The sequence below is a fragment of the Molothrus aeneus genome, chromosome 8 (genome assembly GCF_037042795.1).
Source record: "Molothrus aeneus isolate 106 chromosome 8, BPBGC_Maene_1.0, whole genome shotgun sequence".
NCBI classification, from domain to species: Eukaryota; Metazoa; Chordata; class Aves; order Passeriformes; family Icteridae; genus Molothrus; species Molothrus aeneus.
Genome location: NC_089653.1, coordinates 34,742,501 through 34,757,500, shown reverse-complemented (window position 1 = coordinate 34,757,500; position 15,000 = coordinate 34,742,501). Strand labels below are relative to the sequence as shown.

The 15,000-nt window shown below is 44.1% G+C and overlaps 1 protein-coding gene across 2 annotated transcripts in view; it reads right to left on the bottom strand.

Moving 5' to 3' along the window:
* Positions 1-15,000, bottom strand: part of MGMT (O-6-methylguanine-DNA methyltransferase) — a 138,370-nt gene that overhangs the window by 58,129 nt on the left and 65,241 nt on the right. The gene's annotated exons all lie outside the window — the stretch shown is intronic.

Sequence of the window (15,000 nt, the reverse complement as noted above, 5' to 3'; positions counted from 1 at the left end):
GTTAAGACAAAATTTTAAGTCCCATGGAAAACAAGCTGTTTCCTTGGCCTTCATTAGAGCAAATACAATAAAGCATCCAGCTGGTGACGTTCCTTCCTTTTATCATTGCTCTTGTTTGACTGTTGACAATCTCTGTGGGGTTACTCCGTTTGCTTATTGCAAAATAAATCATATTTGAAGTTATCACTTCTAGGTCAGGTTTTAATTTGCTGGACTTCATTTGGGAAAAAGAAAACATGTGTTTTCTGCCTGAAACATTTGCAATGCAATAATTAACAGGGTGCCAATATTCCAGTCCTAATGACTATCTAATCTTAGTGGTGCGTGTATGGAGTATTTTAATATTTCATCATGTTTTATTTCAATTGCACTGGAGTGAAGCTACAGTTGCATTACTCCACAGACTAAATTGTTTTAAATCACTGAAGTAAAAATATTACTTCATTTCTCTGTCTTTTCCTTGACAATGCAAAATTAAAAGAGTCACTCATTTTTAAAGATCTGTGGGGAAAAAATGTTCTCTCCCGTTTTGCTTCGTAAGGCAGGATCCTGGCAGAGATGATCCCATGGAAGGTTTGTGCCTGTCCAGGAGAAGTCCCATGCTTCACCCCACTCCTTCCTGGGCAGAGATGAATAAAATTCAGGGAGAATTTCAAGCACCTTCCAGTGCCTAAAGGGGCTCCAGGAGAGCTGGAGAGGGATTGGGGACAAGGATGGAGGGACAGGACCCAGGGAATGGCTGCCAGTGCCAGAGGGCAGGGCTGGATGGGAGATTGGGGAGGAATTTCTGGCTGTGAGGGTGGGGATGAGCTGGGATGGAATTCCCAGAGCAGCTGTGGCTGCCCCTGGATCCCTGGCAGTGCCCAAGGCCAGGCTGGACCCTGGGGCTGGGAGCCCCTGGGACAGTGGGAGGTGTCCCTGCCATGGCAGGGCTGGCACTGGGTGATCCTTGAGCTCTCATCCAGCCCAAACCATTCCATGATTCTACAAAAAGGGTGTGAAGACCCCCAAGGTTCTGCTCGAGGAGCACCTGGGTTTTACACATTTCTTAAAGCCCTGCAGGACAACAAACCTGGCTCCTTTCTGTAGGTCCCTAAAAATGTCACAGCTCCACGTTGGAACTTCTGAACCGCACAACAGCAAAGCTCTGCACCCATTCATCTCAAGTTCTGAGATATCTGTTCTGTGTGAACAACCATGTTAGTGTATAATAAAGCTTATTACTAGAAGTATTTAATATTCAAAATGGTTTAGTCATTAGGAATCTCTTGTTAAAACAAGAGATTAAAACAAGTGTTTTAACACTGCACCACTGACTACAACAACTCTTTGCTGAGGTAGAACCACACACAGCAACAGTTTTGTGACATCCTGGCTCTTGCTGGGGTATTTACTGTGATAAAAACACTGCTGTGGTGCACAAAACATGACAGTGGAGATCCAGTTCAATTATCTAAGCAGATACACAACATACATGCACAAACATCTGCACAGACTCACTTCCCAGTAAACTGCAGCACTGGAGGTGCTAGGGCAAGATACAGATTTTGCTGCACAAATGGAGAGGGAAACAGATTTTAAAGGATAATGTGGGCAACTTTTCACTGAAATAGTCATGGGTGTTATTTATGGTAAAGTCTGAATGATACTTGACATGAATGGCACACAGGATTGACTACAGAATATAAATCTTCCCCTTTTTCCCTTGTCTTAAGACAACCAGGCTGCACCAGTATGGCCTAACTGGGACAATGCACCAGCCACATCCCCCTGGACTTGTCTCCAAAAACTACTCCCAGATGCAGTTCAAGCAGCTTATGTGAAAGAATCAGAAATCAAAGCTATTTTGAAAACTTAAGAGAAATAATCCGAACCAGAGAGACAGGAGGGTCATGATCAAGTGCAGATCATAACCATGAGGAATGAAAAAATCAATTGTTCACCCAGCAAAGTTCAGAGTCTCTTCCAGCCTCACCTCTTCTGTACTTGTTGCTGCTTCAAAATATTTGAACTTTTTTACAATTAGGTAGGACGTGAACATGATAAAACTGATATAAGCTGAGGACGGCCCCTCCATGGGCAGTGTCCACAGCAGTGGGGACATCAGAGACTCCCAGGGGCAGGAAACCCTCAGGTCTGTAAAATCCAGATGCTGACAGCCCCAGGGGATCAACATCTGCACCCAGGACAAAGGGCAGGGGCACCCAGCTCGAGAAACCACACTCAGTTCCTCCAAGCCTCAGTGGGTACTTTGGACAACCAAAACTGCCCAAATATCCCTCACATTTACAAAATGGCTAAGAATGATTCCACCACAGGATTTTGCACGACATGTTGGCTGCATAGAATCACCCAGATGAAATTTAATTTACAGCAATCAGCCCGAGGTGAAGGTGCATGAACTGAACTTGATGTGACGCATTCTGTGCTTTACTGGGCAATGTACTTTTAAATCCTTATTAACATATCTATGCAGGTGAGAGATGTGAGCCAACTCCCTAAATTAAGATTAAAAATTGTAGCTGCACACACATTTACACACTGAACTCCTCCAAGCACTCATGTTCCCTGAAAAAATCCATCAACTGCTTCTGATCACAAATATTAAACCTTCCCAAACAGGAAACACCATTGCCATAAATAAACCTTATGGATGCCCCAGGACTTTATCCTGAAACCAGGCTCCAGTTCCTAATTGCTGGTGTAACAGTTCACTGGAACAGGATAAAGCATTGAAGAGTTAGTGACCATCTCTGACAGCTCCTGGAGCACAGACGAGCTCCCCGAGGATTTACAAAGCCGGGGGAAAAGGAGACAGGAAGAAATTATAGACCAGTCAAACTTTGATATTGGGAGCGATAATGGAACAAATTATTAAAATATTTATAAGCATCTCAGGTTCATAAGATTATAAACCACCAAACAAATCTAATCTTTTCCTTTGACAAGATAATTGGCCTCATGGATAAGGGGGGGGGGCAGCAGTAGGGGAAATATACACTGACTTTATCAAGATTTTTATATACCTTTGCTGTGACAATCTCATAAAAAACCAGGGAAATACAGTTTACATTAACAGAGTCTAAGGTGGACACCAAGAAAAGTTTTAAAAAATTTAAGCAGGGTTTTTACTGCCTGGTTTCAAGGGCAACAGGGAGCTCAGAGGGAAATAGTGTTTTGCAGTAATGTGAACTGGAAATCCCAGTCTTTGTGTTTTAATGCCAGTAAGATGAACTTCAAATACCAGCTGCCTACTGGGATGGCATTGTACCTCCAGCTTTTCCAGTGTGTGGTTGAGTTGATTGGAATTGGTTGAACTGGTGTGCATTATAAATCCAGTGCACACCAAGCTGGGATAAGGTCCAAGTAGCTTATGTGAAAAAATCAGAAATCAAAATAATTTTGATGAATTAATTTAGGTAGAAGGAGATAATTCTTAGGTTCTTCTTTCTTTCTTGAAGAAGAAAGAAATTTGTTCTTCTTCTTGTCCTGAAGAAACAACAGTGAATTTGTGAGAATAAAATGTGTTTATTTCTGCTCTCCCAAGCCAGAAGAGCACTGGGGGCAATGGGTTATCCCCATGTGCTGGGCTGTGGTCCCAGCCCTGGTTGTTCCCTCTGCCCCACACCAGCTGAATTCTTTAATTAAAACACATCTGTGCAAATCACAGGGCAGAAGAGCTCCTAAAACACAGCAACTCCTCCACGTGCCTGTCCACAGTGCCTGTAACCACAGCAGCCTTCACAGAGAAAGAAAACAGGGAAAATCATGATAACGAGGGAGGTTTGTTCCTGACACTTCAAAATATATTCTTACTTGAACTAATTTACACCTTGCAGTGGACATTTGAGAAAAATGAATGGCTGGCTTTAATTACAAACTCTGAGGCACAGCCACCAGCTTGGCCAAGAGCAGCGTGAGCAGCCACCTCCACATGGATCTTCCCAGGTAATGGAGTAATTCACAGGAACACATTAGGCTTCATGAGAGCACTTTATTTAGTAATGGAGATCTACTGGGCTCGGCATGGATGGTATTCACTTGGCTCAGGAGCAGCGCCTCTGCTCTATCAACCATGTTTCTGCACATGCCACAGAATATTTTTACTTTACGTGGTCCATCCTTGCATTTTATGTTTAATACTGAAGAGCCCAGTAAATCCACCCTGCAGATGCAGGGGGTTTTACTGTGTGCTCAGACAGGGAGATAAACACTGAAACAAAATAAAACCAACTCATCTTCAGAAAGGCTTGAGGGAAACCTGGGGTGGCAGTGAAGGCTGACTGGAGATGATGCCGTGGGAGAAGGTGGGGGCCCCTTGACAGCCATATGGTGCCCTTATAGAATTAGTGCAAGGCAATTAATCACAGAGTGCTTTGAGCTGGCAGAGATCTTAAAGCCCATCCAAGGCCACCCCCTGCCATGGGCAGGGACAGCTTCCACCAGATCAGGCTGCTCCAAGCCCCATCCAACCTCCAACACTTCTCTTTAGTAAGGGGAGGCATTATTCTGATGCCCGCATTTGAGAATTTAACTTTTTTTTTCCAAAACTTATCCTTTTAAAATCTATTTATTTTTCTCCAGAGGTAGAGGCTTTAATATCTTCTTCAAAAGTAGGAAAAACCTGAAAAGCCAGACACACAATGCCATGTGCTGGCAATTGATATATAACCTATAGTGTGTCCCTGCCCATGCAATGAGATAATTTTTAAGGTCCCCTTCCAACCCAAAATATTCTGTTATTCTACATCTCTTATTTAAAAGTGCTCTTTGGGGCATTTTGAAGAGCAGCTTCAGGCTGGGGGTGGTGCCCAGTGTGTTGTGGTGGCACCGTGGGCTCCAACCCCACCTCCAGTGTGAAGTCTCTGTCACTCACATCAAAGCTCCTGCCAAAAACCTACCCAGAGAAAGCCTGAAAGGTCACCTCAGCCACACAACTTCCATCCCCACCAAAAAGCCACCTCCAAATATTTGGGGTCTCATTCTCCAAACAGGATTTGTCAAAACAACCCAAAGTAAGGCAGCCTGCCTGGAGAAATTCCCTCTATAAATAGCCTAGCAGGGATAAAAAAAGGATTACTTTCTCTGCTGCATGGGAGAGGGAGTCAAACTTAAACAAACTTTCAACACCAGCTGAGTTTACATATTTAAACTCGGAGGGTGCCAAAGTTGCAGCCGAACTGGCACCGAAAAGCCTAACAAAAAAAGTCATATATTGACAAAACACACAGTCATAATAAAAGCACATCCAGTTAATAACTTTGAGAACTAATGTTAACTCCTAGCACAATAGAAAAGTCTCCTTAAACACAATAAAGCACTGATATAATTTACTCTCAGCTCCTTTTCAAAACATTACTCTCTGCCCACAATCACATTCAGATTACAAAATTCCTTTTGTAGTTTTCTCCTAGCTGTGGGAATAAAATAAACCACTTAGATGACAGTAAAGTGTCTGTAAAATATATAACAGCAATAACTCCTGGTGGAAATGCAGCAGATATTTATACAAGAGCCAAAGCAGGGAGCACTGCTAATGCCCAGGGAGGGAGGGGGTGTTTGGAGAGGCCTCTTCAAACGAGATCCTGGTGCTGCAGCCCCTGTCCCCAGGCTCTGCCTGGTCCCCAACACCGGGTGACAACGCTGGGGGAGCCTCCACAGCCCCCCTGTGGCACAGGAGCTGCTGCAGGAACAGGACAAGCTGCTCCTCGGGGGCTTGGGAGCAGGGCCACAGCTGGGGTGGGCAAAGGAAGGACAGAGCAGCCGCTAGAAATAACCTGCCTCAAATTAAAGGGAATTTATTTCACAGAATTATAGAACAGAAGCACAGAATCACTGAGGCTGGAAAAGACCTCCAGGAGCATCCAGCCCAAGCTGTGTCTGATCCCCACCTTGTCCCCAGCCCAGAGCTCTGAGTGCCACCTCCAGGAATTCTTGGGACACCTCCAGGGATGGGCACTCCCTGGGCAGCCCCTGCCAAGCCCTGAGCACCCTTTCCATGGAGAAATTCCTGCTGGTTTCCATCTTGTTTTGCAGTAATAGAACATAAGCATCAGGTAATGACACAAGGATGTTAATTATCAAACACAATATCCATCCTGCTCAAGAACTGGTGTGCTTGAACTTCTGAGATGGAAGGAAGGATGCTTACTGGTTTAGATGAGGTATTAGGAAAAGATTTTTCATGGAAAGGGTTGTAAATCAATGGCACTGGGAAGTGGTGGAGTCACCATCCCTGGGAGTGTTCACAAATGTTTTAATGGTGGCCATGGTGCTGGTGCTGGTTTGCAGTTGAATTTGGTGATCTTAAAGATTTTTTCCAACCTTAACTACCTATGATTCTGCCAGTTCTACCCAGTGAAGAAGTCTACATTAGCAGAAAAACTCATCCAGGATGGCTAAAGGAGAACACAACAAGGTGGCCACCATGACCATGACTACATGGACAGAGAAGACCACACAATTATGTGAACCCTGATTCCAGCTGTGGAAGCACTGCTTGTCCACAGTCTTGTCCTCTCCTCTACACAAGCAGCCAAGGAGAAACAAGCCAAGGTCTCCCAAGACTTCTCTTTTTAAAAGTTATTTACCTGGGGCAAAGACCTGGGAAAAGCCGCTTCGGTCTGTATTTCCCTGCCATCCACCAAAGCAGAAATACTTCCATAGAGCCAAGGAAAACCATTTATTTTACATTCAGTGGTTCCACCAGCTCTGAAGGGCTGCATCTGGACCAGAATGTGAAGGAGAATTTCCCCCAGGCAGACCCTCCCCACCTGCAGCCCATGAAAGGGGGCACACAAAAGCACCTTCCCACCAGCAGCAACATCTGCCTGCAGCTGGAGACCAGGGCCTGCTCACCAGGGTCCCTCTACAAATGGAGAACAAATGCATTAATTTGGATATATAAAAACTTACATCCAATTTGAGGTCAGCCAATGTAAATGAAAAGCCCCAATGCCCGGAGCCCTGGACGGCCGCATTATTATGGGCGTTAGGGGGAATGTACTGGGTACATCTTTCAGTGTGTTTAAATATGTTCTCATGGAATTTAACTGAGTGCTTAACTCCTTGATGAGAGAAATTAAGCTTCCAGATCAAAATCGACACTTTTAGAGCTGAAAGGAGAAAACATTGCTGGATCTCCTACTGCAAAGCCCAACCCTCTGCAAAATCGATGACCTTTGCTTTTGGTGAGGGTTTTTCTTGCTGGTTTGCTTCTAGTGTTGGTTTTCAAGTGTGTTTGCAAACATCAATTCTGATGTGAAATCCACAGGATCAAGGAAAAACATGTCAAAATATGGAACAAATGAATTTAAGTTATGCAATTCCAGAATGGTTTGGGTTAGGAGGGACCTTAAAACCCAACCTGTGCCAGCCCTGCCATGGCAGGGACACCTCCCACTGCCCCAGCTGCTCCCAGCCCCAGTGTCCAGCCTGGCCTTGGGCACTGCCAGGGATCCAGGGGCAGCCACAGCTGCTCTGGGCACCCTGTGACAATTCCTAATTCCCAATATCCCATCAATCCCTGCCCCCTGGCAGTGGGAAGCCATCACCTCTCATCCTGTCCTTCCATCCCTTGTCCCAAGTCCCTTAATGCTGCCTGTTAATTGCAAAGGTTATTTTAATTTTAAAAAAACATATTCTATATATAACCACACATTTGCTTGGAGGAACCCTGTGTAGAGGAAGGTGTCCCATGGATTTAAGATGAGCTTTAAGGGCCCCCCCAACTCAGCTCAGTCTGGGATTCTATGATTTGTAAGAACTTTCAATAGCTTTGCCAGGCAAGACATGGCCAAGATTGCCATTCCTAAAGATGCTGTTCCACATAAACTGGCCCCAGGACCCCTGAGTTTTTCTCCATCCCATGGACAACCTCTCCTGGAAGGTGGTGAGGAGCAGGAGGAGCCTTTTTCGAGGAATCTGGAGTGCAATTCCAGTTAGCAGGACCTGGAGCTGTGGATACAGCCCTGGGTTACAGAGGAGGACCCTGAGGAGCCTCAATCTGGCAGCCAAATGTAAATGCTGGGAAAGTAACTCCAGACCCTGCAGATTTTACACCTTTAAAATGCACTACCACAAATCCTTCATGGACAAGAAACCTCATTTTTGGGTTTACAACAATGTGTGGCCAAAGAAATGAAGGAAGCTCTAGGTCAGAAACAATTCAGCCACAATGCAATAATTAAAGCCAAGGCTGATGGACATTTTTAAGTGGAGCAGAATCACCTCCCACGTTTCCATGTCTACATTTTACAATCTGCAAAAAATTATTTTCTCTAACTTTTTCTGCACGTTGTTTTCAAAGTTGTTTTACTGTGTATAAAACCATCAGGCTTTGGAACCACACATGGGCTTTCTGCATAAAATATCACCTTATCTTTGTATAAGCAAACTATTTTAAGTCCCTAGAGTTATTTAGGTAACCATTTGCCGTGACCTCTGAATTCGTATCCTGAATTATATTTTTATGTGCTATATAAAGGTACTGTTATGTTACTGTTTTTATTCCAGGTGCCAAGAAGGACAAGTTTATTGCCAACTGCTTGCTCTGTGTCTTTTTTTTTATTTTTTTTTAGACTCAACTGACCACCAGTCGAATTTGTTTTTAATTCACATGGGGATGGTTTATGAGGAAAATCACATCTACTATGAAGAAAGAAATAAACAAATCAGTTATATTTGGGGAAAAATAATCATCAGCCAAAAGTGTCACCTTGCTGGCAAGACTGAAAGGCCCTGCACCAGCAAAAAAGTGCTCTTCTTGCTGTAACGTTTCGTTCCATCCCAAAGCTACAATCACAGAATCACAGACTGGCTTGGGTTGGAAGGGACCTTAAAGGCAAATATAAACTATTCACACAGAAAATGAAATTAATAATAGTAATAGCAATAGTAGTAGTAATAATAATAGTAATAGTAATAGTAATAGTAATAATAATAATAATAATAATAATAATAATAATAATAATAATAATAATAATAATAATAATAATACTGTCCTTAAACCACTTCAAGTTTCGTGTTTCCTAAACAACTCAGAAGTTGACATGGAGCCAACGATATATGGAGATGGTTTTCCCCCACAGATGAAAGACGTGAGGGTTAGATGGGAGATTGGGAATGGGGAATTGTTCCCTGGCAGGGTGGGCAGCCCTGCCCAGAGCAGCTGGGGCTGCCCCTGGATCCCTGGCAGTGCCCAAGGCCAGGCTGGACCCTGGGGCTGGGAGCCCCTGGGACAGTGGGAGGTGTCCCTGCCATGGCAGGGGGATGGAATGGGTTGGGCTTTAAGGTCCCTTCCCACCCAAACCATTCTGGGATTCTGTGACACCAGAGAGGGGAAAAGAAAGGCGGCACCGAGGCAGCAGTGATGGAAATCATGGCACTGCTTGGGAGTCCAGGCTGGAGCAGCTGGGATATCACAAAGGGAATTCCATGCAATTTCTGGCTGCTGCCCATCAGAACTCTGTGCTGAGCAGAGCCCTGGGCTGGTCCAAGCGGGGTAGGAGGAGATCTGCCCTGGAGAATCCATTGGCAGCACAGGGTCAGCACGAGGGATGCTCGGGATGCTCGCAGCAGGTTAGAGCCAGGAAATTCAGAGTAAGCCAGGCCACCAGTGCTGGCTACCAGGGAGGATGTTATCTGCCAGCTTTTCTCATCCATAATGAGAATTAATTCAAATAAAAGAGGAACTGCATATCACAACCCATTAATGAAGGGATACAGTAAGAACAGATCTTGACTGCAGCCTATGTAGTGGCGCAAAAAATGTGCATCCCACAAAGGTTCTACTATCAACATTTCTGAATAATTAATTGGAAATTAAAGCACTTTGAAGCTTAGCAAGGTTCCTTTAATGCTTTTTGAATAATTTGCAATATTCAGCAGCTTCTAGCACAACGATGTGCGTGGAGTTGTGTTATCACATCACACTCAGGTGACCCACGGAAAGACAGAAATCCATGGAACAGTAAAACATCATCTCCTACACGAAAATAAAAATCAAACATCCTCGTAGATGAAAACTAAATTTAATGTGCGTTCCTGAGGGATGGAAAACGAACCCTGGGAAGGGCTATATTGCCTTGGATTGGTGGAATGAGATGCAAAATGCATATGAAAGGTTTTCATTTGAGCTGATAAAACCGCACGCTTTGGAAACGCAGAGCTCTGCAAGGAACAACACTGAGGTCTGGTGTCAATTTAAATGCACTGAACACCAGGAAAATGCCCCCAACTAAGGCTTCAAACTTGTACAGCACATTTCCACTCAACCCAACTAGATTGCCTGTCACATCTGACATGGCTTGTCAAAAGTTATCCTTCACTGCTCATGGGCAACATGGAGGGTCAAAAGACCAAATACAATGGTCCAACCCATCCCATTTTTTTTCCTTCAGAGCAGCAGATATTGAACTCGAAGATGACAAGACAGAGCAGGTTGAAGCGGCTGCCAGAGAAAGAGAAGCTGTCCAGAGGCGCTGAGCTGAAGGAGAAAAACCAGCCGGTCTGTGCATGTCATGGCCGGGGCTCGGGCGCTGACAGTCTCACACAAAAGGCACTGAAAAGCTGAGAAACCTGAGGTGGCCTTTGCAAAACCATCTCAGCCACTAAAAGGGAGAGCGGCGGGCACCCCGTAACATGAAACAGGATGGAAGGGGAAAGGGATGTCCTGCCTCTCCTTAATCTGCAGCACTATCGGCCACAGGGGGTTTTTCACTGCCTGAAAAATTATTTTAAGAGTAGCTTTTTCAGTCGGAGTTTATTTTTATTTCCAAACAAGCAATGGCTTTCTAAAGCAGCTCAAAATCTTTATTGTGTTTTCAGCCGGGGTTTGCTCATGCCAACAGGAGACATGAAATGGTAATTCATTGAATAGCAACTTATTAACAGATGGAAATACAGAAAGTGCCACGGCCCTGTTAACAATCAGTATTGTTTTGTGAAAGAACAACTGCAGGGATTTTCCACAGTATGACTAAAAAATTGTGACCACGCGCTGCAAATGTCACTGCAACAAATTTCTGTGCAAATTTCCTTCGGGTGCCCTGTGCCCTCCTTACCCCCTCACTTTAACACTGTGAACCTTCTCTATTTTTAATTGTCTTTGAACCTACAAGAATCCCATCTCCTTCCTGTTTTCTTTCTCCACAATAATTTGAGTTTCATGATTTCTCCATCCCCACACAGTGACCACAAAGCTGGTTGAGATCCCCAACCCTTGGCTTGCCCATGGGCAACTCTCACTGACTGCCCTGAGGAGCAGCCACATCCAGGCACAAGTTAATAACAGGGTATTTCCAACCCTAATCCTTCCTTTGTGTCACCATCTTTGTGCTTTAATTACCTCAAAAGCCACATCAGCTTAAATTAATGAGGGAATCTGGAGTTGCCACCTCTGAGCAGATGTAGAAAGTTCATGTTTGCTGTTGGTGGCAGAGCTGGCTGTAGACTAGAGTGACATTTTTAATACCTGGGTGGCTAAAATATCAGTATTTGAATAGGAAATCTCGCTTTTTACACCCTTCTGCAATTCAATGTTTTTCAATCTTTCTGGGTTGCGCTCAGTTTTGTTGGGTAACCTTTCCATCTAATCTACCATGTGTCTCACTGAATTTGAGCACCTTATATGTATTCAAATACTAGGATTCAAATGCATATTTTCTTTCACAGGTTTGGACTTTTGTTGTTTTTTTTTGGTTTTTTTTTTTTTTTTTTTTCCCAGTGGTAAAAGTCCTTCAAGTCACTCAAATTTATATATAAATTCATTTATGAACCTGCAGGAGTGTGTCCAGAGAAGAAGGACCATGGAGGTCATCAACCCTGGGTGCCCACATCCAGAAGTGTCCCAGGCCAGGCTGGATCAGGCTTGGAGCACCCTGGGATAGTGGAAGAGAAAAAAGTGGAAGAACCCCATGGCAGGGGGTGGCACTGGATGGGGTTTAAGGTCCCTTCCTGCCCCAAACATTCTGTGGTTCTATGTAGATATTTCACCTTGCATGAATAAACAGCCCTCATAAATAAAAAAGGAAAATATTTCAGATGCTTTTAAGATCTTCAGTTCACGAAGAAAAAAAAATAAATATTGAAATCTAATTTGCCAGGCTCATTTCCCAGATTTACCTTCCCAAACTGCTTCTCACTCCCTTATTTCCCTGTCCTGTGGCTGGGGGATGAGGACAGGGATCTGCTGGCTGCCGGTGGCCCTGCCTGCCCCACCAGCCTCCCTTCCCCTCAGCATCCCAGCCCTCTCCTGGTATTCATGAGCTGCAATTTAATTCAAGAGCACTCGAGTTCCAGCAAACACGGCGGCGCGGGAGCCGCGGGAGCGCCGGGCTCCATGCGAGGAGGGGCCCTGGGTAAATATCAGCTCGGGGCCGGTGTGAGAGGATAACCTGCCCACACATACACCAGCCCAATTAGCCCAGGCAAAGAGAGCTTGCGCTCCCCAAGGAGTCCGAGAAAAAAGCCAGAGCCGGGCTCTCCAGCATCCTGAGATGAAGCTACGGCGCGGTCCAGAGTGGCACCCAACACTAAAGCTACACCCAGCACCCACATTAAAGGGAATTTGGAAGGGGAGGCGATGCAGAAGATGAAGTTTTGTTGTTATGGATTAAAAGTGGCTCTCTATGGCACAGAAAAACATGGGAAGAAACAGTCTCACCTCTGAGGGCAAAGGAAGAAGCACCTTGACCTAGGCGTGACTGAAAGCCACCATCAGTAAAGCCTTTGCTGCCTCGGGAGTCATTGAGAAGATTTTAATGTATGAAGTTGAAAACTCTTCCACTAGAGAAAAGAGGAATTTCAAACTTAAAAATAGTCACTGAAAGCATATTAAATTAATCTGATTAACAGACTTTTCCCAGGATATTATTATGAAATACAGCCCAACCAGTGAAAGCCTGCAAGAATTCCAGGCATTTCAAGTACACAAATAGTCTAATTTCTAATGACTGACTCCTTCCTGAATTTACTTGCCTTACCAAATCACTGCAATAATGCTCATTTTCAGAACTTTCTGAAATACTGAACACAAGGAAGAACAAGACTGATGAAGGTACACCATCAAATAAGAAAACACACGAGTAGTCAAGAAATTAAGAGAAAAGGAAACTTTAACATGAAATTGGGAAGAACTACACTCAATAGAGTTCCTTCTTTTAATAGAAATAAAATTCTAATTGGGTGTAGAGTCTGACACTGTAACACTTTGGGTTTTTCATAGAATCAGAGAATGGTTTGGCTTGGAAGGGACATTAAAGATCACATAGTTCCAGCCCTCCTGCCATGTTTTTCAAGAAAATATTGTAGTTCAAAGGCTTTCAAAACCAAAATTATCTGGTTTAATAGGAAGAGAGCGCGCACTTTTATGGCGTGCCCATTAAAAAGGCACAGGGATTTCTGAACCAACACAGCTTGCCTAAAATATGCGTTTCTTTCCCCGTGTGGCAGCTCCCCCGTCACCTCCCGGCCGCCCCAGCCCGTGGCTGAGCCGAGACCACCTCGGCGAGCAGCATTTCCCTGCTGCTCCAGGCTAAACTCTGGCTGTGGAGAGAACCAGGAAATCCAACAGCCTCTTTAACATCCCACGACGAATTACTGACAAGTCATTTTTTTGCTCCGTATTGCAAGTCAATGTGGCAACCCCGGGATTTTTTTTTTCCTATTTACAAACATGCACCGTGCCTCAGCTCGGAGCTGTTTGGATGCTGATACAAGATTCATAATGGCTGTCAGAATCTGCAATTTTTCCTTTTGTTTTATGAGGTCAGGCAATATTACCTGCACTGATGTATTCCATTTCCCCAGCTGAAAACCTTCTCATTTGAGCACGACAGGTTGAGGGAGTCATGATTTTGCAACCTACCATGTGAAACACAGCGCGAGGGGGCAGGTGCCTAACCCCACGTTCTCCTTTTGCTCTTGTCCACTGGCAACAGTAAATTAAACTGTCAAAAACGGAATTGTCCTGTCATCAACAAAGCTATAGCTTCACAAGTATTGCAACATCAGATATATTTCTAATTCTGCATTTCCCTGCACCTGTAATTTCATCAGCAACTCACGCTGGCCCATGGTGAGAAGCTGTCCAGGGGACACTGGTGGGCTCCTTGGAGGCTTGACGTGGCATTTTGGAGACAGAAATTAATGAACAATACCAGCAATTTGTTATACAGATATAAAAAAAGGGCTCAGGATGAGGTCCTGACCACCTGCATTGCCCTGCAGCTCGGAGGAGGCTGGGGTGCTAATGGAGTGGGACATGAGACACTGGGAGCTGCAACAAAGGACCAGAACTTAAACATATTTAAATGCAATAACTGCACAGATGAAGTGGATTTCACCCAAAATCTGTGTCTTTGCCTTTTGGCCCCTTTAGAGTTTAAAAGTGCCTCTGAGAAGTTTCCTCTCCCACTGCTGGGTTTATCTCAGCACAGGCTGCCTCATGAACTGGTGGCAGAAACAACAGTTTTTGGGGACTGAATCCAGGCCACTGCATGTTCAGATTTAGAGCATTCAAACCAGTGTTTCCTTCTGCCATGCAGTTCTCCAGGGCTGATATTAAAGGACCATGATTAACAATCTTCCTTTCAGAATTTAAGGGTGATCTCAATTTTCACTTGAAGCTGACTTGTACTTTTTTTTAACCTGCTTTCATTCTCTTGGAATAATTCACAAACATCACATGTTATACAGAAGTACAAACTTCCCAGAAAATACACATTTTTTGCAAAAGTAATTAAAATATTGTCAAAGTATCATTTAAATGCATAAACTAAGCACAATATCCAGCAGAAGGGTTATAAAAATTACCATCATTAAAGTGAAAGGGAGCATCTCTCCCGATGTGCTGATAAACAAGAAAAAGGGGCTTGTTGTTATTAATTCAACATAGCAATCAAATATTGTTTTAGATTACCTCTATAAAAATTCCAAGCTTATCAATCATTAAACTGTGGACAGAAAGTTAAATTGAGATAAGAAATCATTTCACGCAGC